Raw genomic sequence first — 17,799 nt, forward strand, 5'->3', positions numbered from 1 at the left:
GACCCGCACGTTTCCTCCGCGGCTGGGAGCCCTCGGGGCAGCCCCGGTGCGGTGGCCGGGGGGCAGCCCAGGCCCGGGAGAGGAGGTCTGGGCTCGGGGCTGCCCGTCGAGGCGTCCCGGCCCGACGCCCTCAGCTGCGGGCTCCCCCCGGGCCTCGGCCAAATCGCTGCAAACAGCTGAAGGGAGCTGGTCGGGGAACGGAACAAAACACAGCGGGAAGCGGAGCGTTTTCCTTGACTTTTGTAGCCTTTTCACGAACATTTTGCTCGGTACAACGGGATTCGTTTAATTCCCCTTTAGCCCGTCTCACGCAAGACACCAGATAATTAATGAGCGATCCCTACTCGTTACTGAGACGTACTTCATGCAAGATTTATGTGCGAGAGTCTCAACGCTCATAATCCCCAGCCGAAAATGTAGGCACCAGCGGATCAGAGGGGGGATAATTTCGGCCAAGCCCCAGCAGCCCGGCCGGCGAGGTGCTCGCGGCGGGGAGAGCTGACAAGGGCCGTGGGGTGGTACTGGGGTGGGCTCGGCCCCCTCCCCACGGCGGGAGCGGCACCGGGACACGCGGGACCGCTTGGAGGCGATTTCCACGGGAGGTGTCCCGCGGACTCAGCCCAGCCACGGCCTCTGCCACGGAGCTGGCCCACGCAGAGGGAGGAGCGTGGGGCTCATCCTCGGCGGAAGGGAAGCTCAGCCTCCGTCCTTATGGTTTTCGACCAAAAAAAGGGGATCTGGGCACGTTTTCTCGGCCGCCGCCGGGCGCCGCGGGGCTGGTGAGACCTCTGCGGAGGATGCGCAGGGACGTGCGGAGTCGCCGGCGGGATCTTCCCCGGCCTCGCTCCGTAAGCCGGGAGCAGGACGGGACCGCCACGGGGGTCACCCGCGGATGCCTTCCGTGAGCGCAGCCCACGGTAAACGTGTCCCAGCCGCGGCTCAAGCAGCACCTGGCGGCCGTCGGGGGCCGGCCGGGTCCCCCCGCTTCCCCGGTCCCGGGGTCCCCCGCCCCGTCCCGGCTTCAGCGCTTCTCGCCGGGCTCCGGCGCCGCGGTCCTCGTCGGGCAACACGCGTGGGGAGACCCGCAGCCGGCGCTGCCCGCAAAGCCAACGAGGAACCCCGCGGGCGGCCTTTGCAGCCGGAGGGAGCTGCCCAGGTCCTGGCTGCGGGGACCCTCGGAGCGCCGGGCCGGTAATTTTAATTAAGGTGTGAGGGAAGGGATACGTGGACGCGTCTAAGGAACTATCTAGAACACAAGGCCGAGATGCTTGCTCGTTAGCGTTATTTAAATCCTACTGTCCTGTCGCTTCACCGTACTATTCAACAGTTGCACTCGACAAAATCGAGGTGTTTTGGGGATTAATTTATTCTCCGCCTTCCCAGATAACCTGTTCCATATGTTTACCGCCACTTGTACGGAGCAGTTCCGCACGGATTTTCCTGGTTTTTTCCACGTTTCTTTAGTTTAAAAGTATGCCCCTTGCTCTGTGAAACACCAACGAGCTGAAAACCACCTTATTAGCCCTCCCCGGTCCTCCTGCAGTCCTGACTTCTATTAGAGGGCTGTCATTTATTCAGGCATCACTCTTAGTGTTTGGACTGACAACGAGTTCCTGAAACGGGACAAAGCAGAGGTCGTATAGAGGTGCCGGCGGTCCCCTCCCGGTCTCGGCGTACACGGGCATGGGGCAGCGCTGCCGGTCCCTGCCCGCAGGGCAGCTCTCGGGCAGCAGCCTCCCAGTGCACACCTGCCCGGCGCTCCGAGGAGCCCAGGTTAACGGGGCCCCAAAAATCAGAACACAAACCCTCCCAGTTTCCTCACGTGGCTTTTTGTTCGCCCATCTTTTGTCCGTCTTCTCTATCTAGATCACAAGGTATTTCCATGCCCAGGTACAGATTTCTAACGGCCGAGGCAAAAGAGGCCTTTGGAACTATTGTAATAAATAACAAGGAGAATAATTATGAGGGAAGCGAGAAGAATTTGGGCCACATTCAAGCGAGGAGAAAAATCCACATCGGATTGTTTAAACAACCTCACCCCCGAGACTAGCATACTCATAAACAAATACAATGCATAAAATAAATTACCGACTTCCCCCATACACCTTGATTTTTTTTCTTTAAAATAAAACTCATTAATACTTGTAAATACTTACACCCTCAACCCCATCCCCGAGCAGGGTATGTTCAGCGCAGTACAGACCTGGTATCCTTTCCCAGCATACGGAATTACCTTTGATAATTTAAGGGTTTATATACCTTAGGAAACATCTGCGCTGGGGCTGCTTATGTGGACAGTCGCAGCCAAGCACTGCCGGCCTGAGGATCACACATCAGAAACCCATCCTGGGAGCAGGCCTACAGCCCCCAAGTTTATTAAAAAAAAAAAAAAAAAAAAAAAAGGAAAAAAATAGCGTTTATGGAAAACGCTTCTATTGTAACATTTTGATGCTGCACTGTAAGAAAGGAAGGATGAACTCTACGATCCGGCTGCAATCACAGTCAGTAATTCGAAATCGTTGCAAAGCAAATCCTAGAGCTAAAAGTACATCAGTCAATATTTTTAAAATGGTGACTCTTACATTGCCTGAAATTGCATAATTTCCTGGGCTCTTATAGAGCTTCTAAACCTGCACTCTTATTTTGCATCAATTTGTCCTGTAGATACAGTCCTGAGTGACTCACACAACCGCTTCATTTCAGAGTGAAAGTTCAGCATAATACTTGGGGCTTTAGGGAGGAACAGGATGAACAAGCTGCAGGCCTCAACTTTTATGCACTTCCCCCCCCCCCCCCCCCCCCCGATACTAGATATTAGATACCTTTTTCTGCAAAAATGCTCCTCATTTAATGAGCGGAGTTTTTTGCTTGCACCAGGCTTGGACTTTATAAAACTGTTAAAAACAAAGACTGATTCTAGAGTAACCTATTTAAAAATAATTTTATACAAATGTATGCAACTATTTCAGAAACTATCAGTATATCTATTCCGTTCAGAGCTTCTTCTAATCTTCATATCATATAAAAGTGGAACGCATTTTTAAAGGTTTTTTTTGCTTACTTTTACAGTTCAGAGATCTCGATAGATATCTGCTTTGGCTGGGCAACTCAGAAAGCAATGACAGTTCAACTAGTACAAATTTTGCCACGGAGAAGGAAGCAAGTTCACCCAGTGATAAAAAATTGTTCGCTGGGGTAGGAGTACGTTCGCTTCGCTGCTTAATCACCGTTTTAACGGGAAGAAGAGTTTTGCTGAATTTTGCCCGTTAGTTTTCGTAGCCTTCTCCGAACTCGACAAACCGTAACGCGAACAGTAATGAAATTAAAACTCTTCGCCTCCTGGATCCGTTATTAAACATCCCGACTGGGAAAAAACATTTGGACATAACAAAGGCAGCAAACGAAGCCCACGCGTGCGAGCCTCGCTGGGGCGGTCGGAATCCCGCCGCCGCCGGAGCCCCGGGACCCGCGGGGGCTCCCCGCAAGCCCCGGGCAAGAGCCGGGCGCTGCCCGACCGGCCCCGGCTCTCCCGGAGCGGCGGGTCCCCGGTGCCCGGCCCGCACCCCGAGCTGCCGGGCCGGCGCTGCCTCCCCAGCGCTGCTCCCACAAGACGCGCACTCGCCTAAATTAGGTGAATTAATGAGTTGGGGGTTGTATCAAAGCTCTCGGTGCGTTTTAAACCCAAACACTTCTCTATTTTTCCAACATCACCTTTTAAAAATTCTAATAAAACGCCCCCTCTCCCCCGCCCCCCCCGTGCCTACTGCCGGGGCGAAGCCCGCGGCCGGCGCAGGCAGCGGCAGCCGGGGGGACCGGCCCCTGGATCGACCCGGCCAGGGGGGCCCCGGGCCGCAGGGCTCTGCCCGCCGCCGGCCTCCCCGGCCCCAGCTGCAGGGCAGTGGGGGTGACCCATCATCCCGCAGCCCCCGCCCTTCCCACGGCTGCGGGGTGTCCGGGCTGGGGGGCAACCAGTCACAGTCATCTCCGACTCGCTCGCTTCTCATGGTACTTAATGTTCAGGAAATCCACAAAGTGGTACGAAGAGAGTGGAAAACGTGACATCACAGGCTAATTGGGAAGGAGCATTAGGGCTGAGGGAATAGCTCAGTCCTGAGTAATACATTATGTTTAATGGCTGAGTAAATCTTCATCAGCATTTAAACATGTATCCCTCTAAAAATTATTTTCTGCAAGCACCTGGCCTCATCAGTTTGACTATTTAATTATCTTTGAAAGTCACGTTTAGAGGATGCAATTAGGTTTGAGCGAGTGCTGCAGGGAACTGGCCCCAGCCCCTTTATTCCCTGCCCTGTGAGGTCCATCACCTCCTCCTTGCTCCACACACCCCAAGAGCTTTCACAAACTAGGTGTCCCCCATTTCTTCCAGAGCTTTACAAGCATAAGGAAACCATCCCCAAAGCTGCTATTGTCTTTTAATTTATATCCAATAGAATAGCCCGCAAAATCAGGAGCTCCCCATATGGGCAATGCCCCCCCCCCCCCCCCCCCCCCAGCACTGGGGACAACACACACCCGAGGGTTACACTCCTCCTCTGCCATGTGCAACCACGTATCCATCCATTCGACAGCAACACCTTTTCCCTGGCATTCCTTTTATTTTGCATAACACCAAAAGAGCACAAACAGAGAATAAGATACACACTGTGAAGCCCCCTCTCTCTCTTTTTACATATAGGATTTAATTTTTTTATTTATTTATTAGTTTTAATTTTTCTGTAGTTGATGGACAAAGGACGCAGTGCTTGGAAATACAAATGAGTAACTAGCCACAAACATGATCACATTTCAGGCTGGACAGTATTTCTTGTGACCACCTCTCCTCTGTGAACTGATTTCTAGTTATGGAAGAGATCTGTAAATTCTGAGGCTCCTTTGGCACTGCCAAAAGCATGGTGGCTGCAGCCCTAAAACCGCTGTCCCAGCTAACAGATGAGTGCAATTATACTTTCCTTTGTTGCTAGCATATATAACCATCTTTCTAAACCCAGAGCTACTACCAAAAAGCAGCACAATGGTGTGCACAGGCCAGCATAAATCCCCCAGTCCAGGGTGTCACAGCAGAACTGATCTTGCATAGCACAGCTACGGCTGGAGTCCTGCATGTGGAGCTGTGCATGTGGAGCTGCAGGTAACAAATGTGTTTTTTAAAAGACAGTTAGGAGATGTATAAAAGTGTAAGTTAAACGTAGGTGCATTAGTTCAGCAAATAATTACACTCAAGCTGTAACAGCACCTATGGCTGTACTATCCATTTCTAGATGTAAACAAGTTTCAGAGAGAAAACAATGAATTGTCCTTATCACTCTTGTATTAGTTGAAATTGAAGTAACTCCTGTGTCTGCTGCAAAATTAAGGATGCCCTTAATGATACCATATTAGCCCCTGTGATGTAAACACTTCAGTGTGTGCTTAGGTTATTCACTGTGCACACAGTTGTCTGACTGGAATAGGACTGTTTATAGTTCATAAAATTATGTTAATGACTACATCTGTGCAGAGCTGGGGCCTTCAGTATTTAAAAGTGAAGAAACAGAATAAAATCCCTACATTCTTCAGTTTTACAGTTAGCCTCCAGTCAGTTTGGGTTCCTAGTTCTTGAGTACTACATCAGATCTGGATGGTTTGGGTTTATAGATCAGCAGGGAGATGTTTAAGTCATTTAACACAATAATGGCTAATTGAAACATTTTATTTTAAAAATAACAAGATGTTTTATATGTATTAAAATTATATTAAAGCTGACTTCCCAGTCTCTCACAAGCACCACTATAGCTAGTTAAAACCCCCTAAGTTAGAGAGCCAATTGCATAAAATAGCTTTTGTTAAATGCCAAACAATCTAAAGCAATTAAGTAATGAAGGGTTCCTTTCTGTTAGTTTATTTCTTAAACATGTTTTTGATTTGTATGTATACCTTGTTTTAAAATACAGGTACAAAACCACTGAAGTGCCCCTATAACAGCGATTAGGAATGGAGTACCTTCTTCCTACAGACATTAATGGCCCTGGCACAGGAGAAGGATCTGCAGCCTGGGCTCACCAAAAAGAAAATCACACCAATCAAAAATACTTCAAAAAAATGTTCTAAAAGTGAACAACAAGGTGCCTGAAATCTCCTAAATGGCTTCTATTTTTAGAAGTTTCCCTTTGCCATGCAGACTGCTGCAGATATTCCACCTGACAGGCCAACCTATGTGGTGTGGCTGAAACCTGCCATCATGGAAACATCAGCTGCTATGAGCTGAGACAAATCAGGCAGCGTTACCTGCTGTGAGGAGCCCGAATAACACAAGACAGTTACATGGGTTCCTAGACATCAGATGCTCAGAAACTGAGTATGACTTACCACTGCAGGCTAGAATTATTTTTTTTTTAAATAAAATTGTGCCATGCAGATTAGGATTTGTGTATGCTGCTTATGTTCCTAAGAGTCTTTATCTGGTTTAATCTCCACATCTTGGCTGAGATTCAACAGATTCTTAAAAGCCCATTGTAGGAGCTGTAGTCATAAATTGGTAGATGAGGTTAAAATGTTTAACAGAGGTACTTGTGCTCAGCGTAAGGGACACAGGTGACCAGGTAGGGGCTTGCTCTCCTTGCCCTCATCTGAGTGGGGAGCCCCACCCCATGAAGAAACTCGGGTGCCTTGTGCTCATGTGCTAAATTTAACCAAACTGAAAACAAGGTTTAGTCCTGAATCAGCTGACATTGGCAGCAGCTGTGTCCCTGGTTCAATGGGAGCAAGAGCAGGGTTTAAGGGAACCTGATTTTCATGAAAGATGGCAAGAAGCCAGTGCTGCTGTTTCACAGGTGTATGCACATGGCCTCATGGTGTGGTTTTCATGCCGTCTCCTATTGCAGGGAGCTCCCTAACTTCCAGGAGTACAAATGTCCTCGCCAAAATCCCCCCCCTTGATGCTGTAAGCCAACCTGCATGAAGATCCTGCACATCCTCTCTTTAATGTCTCAGGCCAGGGCTTTGCTTAGTGTATCCTACTCTGAAACCAACCCAGGCCACAGAGGAGTGCCAGTGATCAAGACTAATTTTCTCACTCTTGACTTCAGGGGGAAATTCATGCAGGTGGGGATCACATGCTCATCCCCCCTCAGCTCTGCCCACTCCAGTTTAGATCCGGCACCTTGCAGCAACCCTGCCTGGCTCACACTGCCAACTGTCTTTGGACACTAGTAAACTTGCTACATTGCGATACTTATACCTACAGAAAATCCATCCCATAGATTCACTTCGGATGCGATGGAAGAGGGAAAGGAAAAATATTTCTGTAGTTGTCAACTTCCTCGTCCTGTATCCCGCTTCAGGAGGAATAAGCATGTTTTTCCTACTACTGTTCGTGGATCAGTCTAATTTGGAATGAAGAAGGGAATTGGTAAGGTCATATTTTAATGAAATACTTTAAAAGAAGCAATGTTAATAGAAGTCAATCTGTACACAGAAAGTTGCCATTGAAGGTGTGAGATTTTGAGAAATTAACTCCTTCGTCATTCATACAAAGGGAACTAGCTATATGAAGAAATTAATTACTCTCAGAGTACACTCTGGGCCCATACACAGGCTTTACTACCACCCTGAAAGTTGTAATGAACCTAGAACACTGCAGGAGCAGATTTCCTCTCCTTTCTAAGAGATGATTAACAAGAGTTATAAGGCTTTCTAAAATTAGCCTTAAGGAAGACCAATGTTCTTATAATGTTAAAGAAAGTGTAATGGTTTCTGATTTCCAGTCTGACCCTACAGGCCTTTCTCTGGCAAAACTTGGATCATGCTTGAGGTCTTCTGTTCTCCTTGCATGAGTGGACTGGGATGCTCAGGGGGACTTAAGCCCTCTGACACCGCAGCAGGCATTTTGTTTTCTGCATGTATGGGAAAACCTTGCTTACACTAAAGTCACCAGAAGGAGATTTGCTATCCACCTCAGCCAAAACGAGAACTGATTTTTACATTGCCTACACTGCAATTCTTACATCTGATAGGACAAATTCATATTTACTGCGTCCAGAACTAAATTTCAAACCCATATATGGCCAGGAGCGCTTAAGAAGTTTAAACAACTTTACCTTCCATACATATATTATGACACTTGCAAATTTTTGGACTCTAACACGAAATTCCAAGAACCCACTGATAGTTATCTGTCTGAAGTACAGATGGATTGGTTTAGTGTGGCTCTATACCCTTCCTGCCTTAATCAATAAGGCCTTCACCCTGGTTTTCCTTCGCCCCTCTCCTGCCTCAGAGCACCCCCCACCTCTGCTCAGCTGAGCCTCCCCCGCTCTCCCGGACACTGCCCAGGGCGCCGCACGGAGAATTTAAAGCCCCCGAGCACGGAGGGAAGGGAAGGGGCGGGGCGGCGGGAGGCGGCGGGAGGCGGCGGGGACCCTCCGGCGCAGCCCGGTGCGCGGGTGCCCCCTGCTGGCACCGGGCACCGGCCGCGCCCGGGCACCGGCGGCCCCCCCCGGCCCGGCGCCCCGCGGCCCCGCCTCGCTACCGGCGGGGACAGCCCCGCCGCCTCCCGAGGCCTCGAGTGCACCGTGCTCTCGGGGGGTTCCGCCGCATCCTCGCCCCAGCGGCCTCGGGCACGGGGAGCTGGACAGAGCGCGGAGATGTCGGAGCAGCCGTTTATTTTTTTCTTGTTAAATACAAGTTGAGAACAAGTAGTCAGCTTGCAATTTAACGGCCAGAAAAGGAAACTGTACAACAGAAAGAACACTAGTGGAGCGGAAAAGAGAAAGAGGGAATAGCTTAGCTTTTAATTACTAAATATTAGCCTGTGTAGCAGGGGGAGATTCACGGGGGAACCAACTTAATGCAACACGGTGCTGCCAGTAGGGCAAGCACAGAAATGCCGGCAGGCCATGGCCAGGCCCCAAAGCCACACAGCAGGGCCACAGGTAGGTGGGGACCGACCTTTTCATTTCCCTTTCTACAGCTGTTTTGACAGATTTGGTAGGCTTCCCATTGAGAACCAGAACAGCCTAAAGCCTCCCAACTGCCTGGCACTTGTACTTAACAACAGTGCTGAGCACCAAAGTCGACAGGAAAAAAGTGCAAACACTTCAATATTAAAGACAGATCCAGCAGTACAACACTACTGATGCAACTCTTTCCACTATTTTTAGTAAGAGAATTACACCCTTGGCTTACTCAGAAAAATCAGCTGCAGATCATGCTTATTCCCTTCACATCCCAAATAAAGTTCCAGCAAATGTTTTTTTAAAAATTATTCAGTCATTAATATCACAAGATTTTGAGTCAAAAAGGGAAAGTTCTACTTATCATATTTCAGTGAATGGCTACATGAGCATGCAAAAGCTGAGATTTTAGCATTAGAATCAGTGCTTTCAACGAGGTTTTGTGTGTAACTAGCAATACCGACACACCTGCACACCCAGCAGTTCAGACACTGGCTCTTGCAGATCTTCACCTGCCTTTGCAAACAATGTGTAAGTACCTGCACACCCCTGCTTAGTAACGAACCTTCTGCTTGGCTCCACAGACCTTGGTGTCCTCTGGGGCTGAGAGCTAATGTTTCAACTGTGCAAAAAACAGGATGCAGAGAAGTACACAGAAGTAACTCCTTAAACCCCTGCCAGACCCAGCTTCTACTCTTTCTTGTTCACATAAATCTGCACATCACCTCACCAAGTACTTCTTGGTAAAGCTCCAGATAGCATTAGCACAGCCTTCCCTTTCCAATTCCCACCCACCATCAACCATGACAAGTAATTTTGGTCCTCCTAACACCTACCAAAATCTTCTGCCTTAGAAGGCTCTGAGTACAACAGGCTGCAGGATCTCCCCAGGGAAATCATATTTTTACATGAGATAGCAGTTTTCAAAGTATTTTGTTATTTTTAAGTTCCTACATGAACGTCCTTTCTCTTAAATATATTTCTATATTGCTGATACTTTATTTGATTACAAGGGAGGAAGCTGGTCAGTCACCACTGGGATTGTGCCCAATAACTGAAAACTCTCCCACCTTATCCCGTGACTGAACACATACTTAGAGCTGCAGCTAAACAGCAGAGACATACAACAACCTTGTCTTTTAATGATTTCTCATTTGCCACCCTACCTATGGAAAAGCCAGAGCTCAGTTGCAACAGAGAAGTTCAATTTTAAACACCTTGCAACAACAGACCGTTGCACTAGTGTCAACTGCACCATACTCAGAACTGCTTCATACTGAGGTTCTAAGCACAAACCAAACTCAAGAGTGATCACGAGCTACCTGCTGTAGAACTGAATCATCCTACTGTCCTTTTTGGATCTTTTAAACTGTGTCCAAATTTCTCCGGACTTCTTTCAGCATATTTGCTGCTGATGCTCTGCTGAGGGATTAGACTAGTAACTCCCAAGTGGAATCAGAACAATTTGGGTTGGAAGGAACCTTAAAGATCACCTAGTTCCAATCCCCTGCCATGGGCAGGGACACCTTCTACTAGCCCAGGTTGCCCAAAGCCCCGTCCAACCTGGCCTGGAACCCTTCCAGGGAGGGGGCAGCCACAGCTGCTCTGGGCAACCTCTGCCAGGACCTCACCCCCCTCACAGGGAAGAATTTCTGCCTTACATCTGATCTAAATCTGCCCTCTGTCAGTTTAAACCCATTACCCCTCATCCTATCCCTACACCCCTGATCAAGAGTCCCGCCCACCTTTCCTGCAGCCCCTTTAAGTACTGGGAGGCCACTCTAAGGTCTCCCTGGAGCCTTCTCTTCTCCAGGATGAACAACCCCAACTCTCTCAGCCTGTCCTCACAGGGGGGTGCTCCAGACCCCTGAGCATCTTCATGGCCTCCTCTGGACCCGTTCGAGCAGGTTCGTGTCCTTCTGATGTTGGTGCCCCCAGAGCTGGACACAGCACTCACAAGATCAGAACAGAGGAGAAGAATCCCCTCCCTTCACCTGCTGCCCACACTGCTCTGGATGCCACCCAGGACATGGTTGGCTTTCTGGGCTGCGAGCACATGTTGCTGGTTCATAGTCAGTTTTCCATCCATTACTACTCCTAAATCCTTCTTCACACTCAATCCACTCCTTGCCCAACCTGGATTTGTGCTTGGGATTGCCCTGACCCGTGTGCAGGACCTTGCACTTGGCCTTGTTGAATTTCATGAGGCTTCCATGGATGTCAGATTAGAAACCTCAGATTGGAAACTCAGGATTAGTTTTTCTCTCTGGAGAACTTCTTGAACGACTAGCTTTGAGTCTTAAATGACAGCAATCCTCTAACAAGTTATGGAAGAGCCTTTCAGTTTGACATTTTTATAAACACCAACCTTTTCATCCCCAATGTTTGTTGTTTAAGGAAATCCTTTCTAGTTATTATGCATGTATAACATATAAAACAATTGAATTAATACCATATGAGGGTAGAGGGGTGAAAAATCACGTCTATAATAAAAACAGTTCAGAAAAACTGCACAGCTGAGGTTTAAAGTTGCCTATAGTGACTTTGTATTTTGTTTAGACATTGGTGTTAGTACTTCATACAGATTATGTGCAGTACAGATTACAACAGTATGTGCTATGTCTCATATAATTTATGAACTATTAAACGTAATTCGTACATTTTGGGGTTGTGAGTTATAACTAAACATAATCTAAACTACCAGCAAATGCTGTTGGGAGGGGGAGACAGACCCAAAGCCAAGTACTTACACACTCACCCTCAGCAAGCTGAGAGCTCAAGATTTACAAATTTAAGTATCTTTTAAGTTCTGCACATGTATAAACTATACTGGCGGAGTTCCAAAACAGGGATCATCTGGCTGGTTTTGTGCTGTACATGAGAGGAAGACCTCGGCAACTGAGGAAGGGTAGGGAAACACTTCTGCTTCCTCAGAACTACAGGGATGCCAGAGGAAGGGCTAATCGTTGTATGACACTGAGTTATGTCAGTCCATAAAATCCACAGGTAGCCCAGAAGTGTTGACTACAAGTCTGCACTGCTCTCAAAAATGGAGTTGCAGCTTCTTGACCTTTTTTTATTACCTAGCTCAGTTAGACACCAATAAACTTGTGACACCATGGAGCTCAGAGCAGGCCTAGGCCTAATGCTTACCCTGCTCCTCTCCCAGATTTCCAGTCCACGCTGAGCTCCACACTGTTGCAGGTAAATACAGGTGCTGCCACTGTACCTGAGCTCTGAGTTCAAAGCCCCTTTGCTGTGTCTGTGTATGTAGCAGGCAGCGTGTGAGCGAACAGTAGCAGAGGCAGCTGGGAAGAATATAAGGAAATCGCTGTGCAAGTAATTAGGGGAGGGCAGAAGGGATTTATGACAAAGATTTAAATGCTGGTTTTCCTTGGCTCCTGTATCAATGGAGATTCTCATGTGCAACCTGTAACTCAAATATACTATCCTCCCATAACTTACATACTGTCTTTTGTGAATACTGGGCGATCTCTCTCCCTTAGCAGCTACAGACTTTTGTGATAAGCAGGTCCTCATCAGAGATTATACAATTAGGTTTAGAAACAGACTTTTACTTGCAGGCAGCTGAGAATTAGTATTTATTGAGTAAAAAGGTCTTGTGGTTTCCTCATCTCAGTTCTCATATGTAAATACTACCCGATGCTAGACTGTCCAGACAAAGTTTTGCAGGTAAACACCTGCAACTATTTTAGTCTATAGCCAGAACCTTGCTGACAGTCACCACTTTGCAACAAAGAGCACCAGGAGGAGCTGGCTGAGGGTCCCCATTGTAGATGTTCTAATGATGATGTTGTTTTAGTAGGGGTCTCAAGAACAAGTGATATTTCTCACTTGCATGCCTGGAGATTACGCAGTAGCATTTAAACAAACAGCTTTACGGGGAGGAAGGAGGAACCCAAATACAGAGTAAACCTGGAAATCCTGAAGAGCTAACAGAAGGTGAGACTATCACCCTCCAGGTATGTCAGCAATGGTGGTGAACACACTCCTCCTCCAGCTGTAGGCAGCTGCTGAGGTAGCCAGCCACTTCCTTCTCCCTTGCTTATAGCTCACTCATCTCTTGTCAGGGCTCAGGAAAAAAACAAGTCTTGGCCAGATGAATCTCTTATTTCTCATGGATACTTAGCATCTGAGGCTTTATCCAGCAGCTGAATCACCATAAGGACTTCTGCAAATCACACTTTTCAATAAATTCTATTTTGACACGTTTTATTGTTTACAAGGTTTACTGGGGAGATGAAGCAAAAGTTAATTACATCAACTGATACATCAAGAAAATGGATTGATTTGATATCCCCTCCAGATGGGCTTCCTTTGTGTGGCAGAATGCATACCACATCTTAAAGAAAGGAGACAGAATACATTAGGAAGGCACATTTGAGCCATCAGACTGACACTTCTTTATTACAGTGTATTTATTTTTTATCATGTGCTTTGACAGAAGTCTCATAAAGTGTTATGCTCCTTCTGTAGGGTCAAAGTCTTGTGACCTTCCATGATTTTTAGAGAGAAATAACATAATTTTAGAGGGCATGTTTATTATTTCTGTAAACAGTCTGTTTTCCATGCCAAGAGAACAGTTTTCCTTTATGTACTTAGATGACAGCTCGACTTTACTGGCTCACTTTCCTGACCAAGTTTTGCCTGCCAAATGGTTTTGATCATAGTCTGGCAAACAAAACAATATGAATAGTAGAACTGACCAAATAATCGCCAGAAAACTGCTGATTTTTTTAAACCTCTTTTTATTGCTTCCATAATATCCCTGAATCAAATGTGGTTTCCTTGAGTTCAGCTATAATTTTAAAGCACCCTATTTTTTACTAAAAACAAAATAACTCCATGGAATCAGAAAAGCCGCTTGCAAGACAGTTGTGACAAGGCAGGTCCATCACACTGTGTTGCTTACATTCCTGAAGAACCAAGTGTCCATGCTGTTCCAACATGAATGCACATGTTTGTCAGTTTAAACTGTGGACAGACAGCTTCCAAATCTGTTTTTACTGGCACAGATGTTCATGGATGGTAGACAAGACCACAGCCAAACCAAATTTGTTTTAAAATCTGAATAGCCCACTTTTGCCATACATACTACTTTCTGATAAAAGCACCAAAGTAACTTATTTTCCCTTAAAATGGTGAAGATGTATTTCAAATACACCTGTATTCATGCATGATGTGATGCTCTGTTAATGAGGTTATTGAACAACATATGCTCCAAGTCTGTTCTCTGACAGTCCAATAAAAACTCTTGCCGCACCCTGCAGACTGAGCTTGAAGCAAACTGACCCCTTACCTAAACTAAGGTTTCCAATGTTTCTTTGAGTGGCACAGAGCTCATAAAATCCCTCCATGATGCCCCATAAGAAAGCCAGAATTACAGTATGTGATTTGGCTGTTATCTGTAGAACAGCCATCTGGAAACAAGCATAGCTGAACACAAGACAAGCTTTAAGATACGATGACAGTACTGATGGCACTGAGCTAGACCATGTCATGTTTTACTCCAGTTCTTGCACAGTGAACAGTGTAAGCGGGATGAAGACTGGCTCACTACTCCCTCCACAAACATTCAATTTCCTCTTCTAGGGATGGGCTTATTCGGGGACTTGCACAGGACTTAACAAAAATCCTAACTAAACATATCATGCACATTACCAGGCAACTGTAGCAGGAACAACCCTGCTTCTTAGATGATTTGCAATACAGCTCTCTAGCAATACTTCCATACCTACTGAGAGCTGACCCCTTTCCTCTGGATACCCAGCTGCAGGCACACCAGTAAACTTCTATGAACACCTGCAGTTCTCTTGGTCAAAGTCTAACTCATCCTGAGGTCTCTCTGGGTTTTGTTCAGTGCCTTGATGGTCAGAAACCACAAGACTCTACTTCTGCAGCTTGGTCTTCCTGATCTACATTTTTTTGCCTTCTTCCTACAGCAATAATGTGGCAGGTATTCTGTTTTGGCAACCAAAAGATTCATGCTGCCTGACTCTGCTCCAGATGTTTTGTTAAAAAGTAATTAATACTTCTTGGTCTTTGTTCTCTCTTTGTTCCCACCTCCCCCCCCCCCCCCCCCCAAAAAAAAAAAAAAAACCCAACCAAAAACAAAAACACAAAAACCAAACTCGCTGCTTCAATCCCTCCTCTTTCAACATGTCCCTCAGGAAGCAGACATTCCATTCTGCCAATATGTTCTCATTTGATGGAAAGAGAACTATTATTTAGTTAATAATTGTTTCTAATCTGAGATATAGCTAACACCTATTCTGGCAGAAAATTAGTTGCTTTAATGCACACAGTGGCCCTTAGCAGCCATTGAGTTTGAGAAACCGATCAGATTTTGCACAGATATGATTCTGAATTTTCACTGAGAATTACAGGGAATCTGGCATTTACTACAGAATTGGTCAGAAACACCAATCCAGCCTAATGCAGAAGTCACTGAAAATACCCTTCAATTGAAGATTTACAATAAAATTAAAAAAAAAAAAAAAAAGCTGTACACTGATGAGCTTTAACTATATAAAAAATTGCCACTAAAATTATGAACAGAATAAACTACATCTCATTTAGGATATTTCTTACTAATGCTCAAGGCAGACTGGTAAGAGTGTATGGTTTAAACTAGCTCCCTGCAAACTTACAGCTGCTATGTTATCCTATTAAAATTTATTTTCCTCCATTGTGGCTCATATTAATTTGCAGATATAGAGCTGCACGTAACTTCAACCATTACAGGCTTTATAAAATGAAAAATATGTAAGCATTTGTTTTAGAAAGTAAAATGATTACATACATGTGAATGATGAAAGCAGATTACTGAAATACATGCAGCAGGTTACACCTTCACCTATTGCAAAGTTATTTCTTTAACATCTTTCTGGAAGGAGAACACACACCACATGAGAGGGGAGACGAGGGTCTCAAGGTCCCTGTATTCCCTACCCTGATCGGGGAGAGAATTCACCATAGTCAAAGCTGTAGACTTTAGCTATCAAATTTCTTAATAATTATTTTAAAGTATAGCCACTCAAAGCCCAAGACACTCAGACCTTCCTCATTAGTTTACCTGTCCTGTTGTAAAATGACAGGTGATTATTAGTTCTCTGCTGTGGTATAGTTATTATTAAAAAAACTCCTTTAATGAGAAGTGTGGGTAAGGTAAACTACAGAAGTATCTACCCTTTTGTGCCAGCAAACTTACTCTGAACAACTTTTCACTTGATTTACCAGGCTACCACAACTACAAAGGCCAAAGCACAGTTTTAAGGTCTTGGAGCTAACAAATGTAAAGCACATAAAAAATGAAAAGACAAGTAGAAGGAAATCCAATACAAAGTCCTGTAAAAAAAGCCAACTGAGAAAAAAAAAAAAGGGCAGTGAGAATAAGAGAATAAGAAACCGCCAGGAAGTAGGGAGAAGACTGGTAACATGGCAGAGAAACATTCACATCTGTTTAGAAGAAATACGAACCAAATCCACACAAAACCAAACGAAAGGGCATGAAACGGGAATGACAGGAAGCAGAATTGTATCTGCTGCACTTGTCCTGCTCTGAAACTAAACCCAACTCACAGTGAGTGGTTTCCATCCTCACGCTGTTGTGTGCCAGAGGACAGGAGGGATAAGTGAGAGGTGTCATCAACACAGTGTCCAGGCAAAAATGTCTTGAAAACCTGTGGCAATAGGCATCACTCATCTTTTCCAAGAAGAGGTGGAACCTTAGAAAGGTGAACGAGTTCCAGCAAAATACTCAGACAGTATCTAGAATATCCACCAGTTTCAGTGAATCTGCATACCATCTTGCTTGAACTTAGGACCCACTCTCCAAAACCACAACAATGGCATTACCACATTCCACTGATTTTTCTAATCCCAGAAGCAGCCTCTCCAGCTATTTGCTATTGACATTGTTTCATTACATCTGCTAATTATCCCTTGTAGTCTTTTGTTCCCTTCCCACCACACTGACGTTCATCACAAAGACAGATATTGTACAATGTGTGATGTGCCTACATAAACAGTGCAAATGAAAGGCTTGTAGTGATAAAGACTTTGTTTACATTGGAACAGAACACTGCTATCCCCAGTGAGCAAGTAGGATGTCAGAAAACTAAAAGAGTAATAAAGCATTTAAATCCAGTGCTTGTGCAACCAAGGTAAGTACCACAAACAATTTGGATGCAGAAATGAAGGTAAAAGGTTAAAGGTAAACGTTCCATACTCTTTACAATACTTTAGTTTACAGATTATTTCCGTACAATTACTCTTCAGCTAGCTGCTAGCTTTCATTGCAAAGTGCTCAGAACACCTTGCTGAAAACCATGCTTTATGTTGGCCTAACATCATGGTGCAAAATACCACCACATTGAATAGCTGGGATTTCCAAGCTACACAGGAACTACCAAGATGAAGGGCAAGACCTTCAGAGATGCAACCATCTTGTCCCCAGAGCAACCCAAGCAATATAAAAAGAGGGAAGAATCTTGATTTAAAAAAAAAAGCGTTCTATGGAGCTGGAAAAAGAACAGATGCATCATGTTAATTTGCCACAAGGTGGCATGTGCTGATCTAAAATAAATTCCAGTCAGGTAAGATCTGTAAGATCTAAACAGCAAACCTCACACCTGGCAGGTTCAGCTTCCCTGGAGTTATTCCATTTGTGTCAGGTTCAAACTCGACCCTACAGTATTACAGAATCTCATTATGTACCTAGGATTATCATCAAACTTGAATTTACATTTCCTGGAATTTTCCTTTTCCCCTTTTCACCCCTTATATTCTATACAATTGCTTTGACTAAGCAAAAATAACTTTCTCC

The sequence above is a fragment of the Athene noctua genome, chromosome 10 (genome assembly GCF_965140245.1).
Source record: "Athene noctua chromosome 10, bAthNoc1.hap1.1, whole genome shotgun sequence".
NCBI classification, from domain to species: domain Eukaryota; kingdom Metazoa; phylum Chordata; class Aves; order Strigiformes; family Strigidae; genus Athene; species Athene noctua.